The following is a 1,424-nucleotide window of genomic DNA, read 5'->3' as shown; positions in this document are numbered from 1 at the left end:
TGAATGAATTGAATATCTAGAACTATTTTCTATTTCCCGATAATTTTTGGGTCGGCCCGGCCGACCCTGCCGACCCTGACGAGCCGTCACTGATCGACAGTGTCCCAATTATCGACAGTTTCTATTTGTTTTCTAAATAATAAGATGAAGAGAAGTCTGACGAAAATTTTCAGTGAACAAGTTGAAACTTTATAGTTTTCTGAACATATATAAATTTACCACCATCTACTCCTTAGCATCCCTTTCTTAATAACAGCTGATGATCTGTCGAGTGTGAGTCGACGTTAAGGGAATACCGTTTTCCTTGCTGAACTGGTTAGTGCGCGCCCTTTACTTATGTCTCTCTAAATCCACAAACTGTTAATGAATTACAATTTTTTGAACTCAAACATACTTCTTTACACTGTAAAGTATGGAACAAATTCACTTTTAGCTAAACAGATCATTGAAATAATCCTGAAACACGTCGATTTTTTATTTTAATTTATCGTATTTCAAAATAATAATCTAATATACAGGGTGCATTACTTTCGAGTAATGACTTCACCGTCTTTGTTTTTTAATGAAACACCCCCATTTTGTCTCAATTTTCCGATTACTCTAGCTGAGCTGATTCGAAAATGCATCACATGTTGATTCCAATTGGTACAGGGTGAACAAAAATACAATAGTTTTGTGTGTGCTCATAAAGTAACGCGTAATATTAACAATATTATCAAAAAATATTGTCTAGCGGCAATTGGTTTGAATGTAACACCCTGTAATTTGTTACATTTTTAGATTAATAAAAATGAGCTTTTCCCGAACATGTTTGGTTTTTTCGGAAACTGATCAATATGATATAAATGACTATGTTGATCGTTTAATACGTTTATGTTTAATTATAGACATCTCCTATACCATACAATCATATACTATAAAAACTATGGCAAGGCTTGGTTAGAATGGATATGGCCAAATGTCGATGATCTTTTAGGGTATGAACTGATCGTATAGATAAGAATGTATCAGAGGACAATATGAAGTACCTGAAGTGGAGAAAATAATTCCTGAAAATTGATTGTGTGCCAAAGTCTTTTTTTTTTGTTTTTCAAGTTCATTTGATAATAATATTAGCCTTTGTGTTTCATTATAGATTGAAATATGTTTTTCTCTACTCTTTCATTCACAATTTATGTAACTTTAAATATATCAGGTATACCCGTCTTCGATTTGCCAGTGTCGATCATTGGTCCTCCCACATATCGATGATTGGTTATTCATATTATTCGGGTGTCGATCATTGGGACATCTGCGATGTGTTATTTATTTGATTCAAATTATTTTCACTCTTCCATGATTCTTTTTTTTTCTATACATTGAAACTGAAGGTTCAAAGAATTGGAAAATGTATATTGCAACTACATAAAAATTGTCTTTGTATT

This window comes from Harmonia axyridis, chromosome 4, assembly GCF_914767665.1.
Source record: "Harmonia axyridis chromosome 4, icHarAxyr1.1, whole genome shotgun sequence".
Classification (NCBI taxonomy): domain Eukaryota; kingdom Metazoa; phylum Arthropoda; class Insecta; order Coleoptera; family Coccinellidae; genus Harmonia; species Harmonia axyridis.
Note: the sequence above shows the minus strand (reverse complement) of the source record.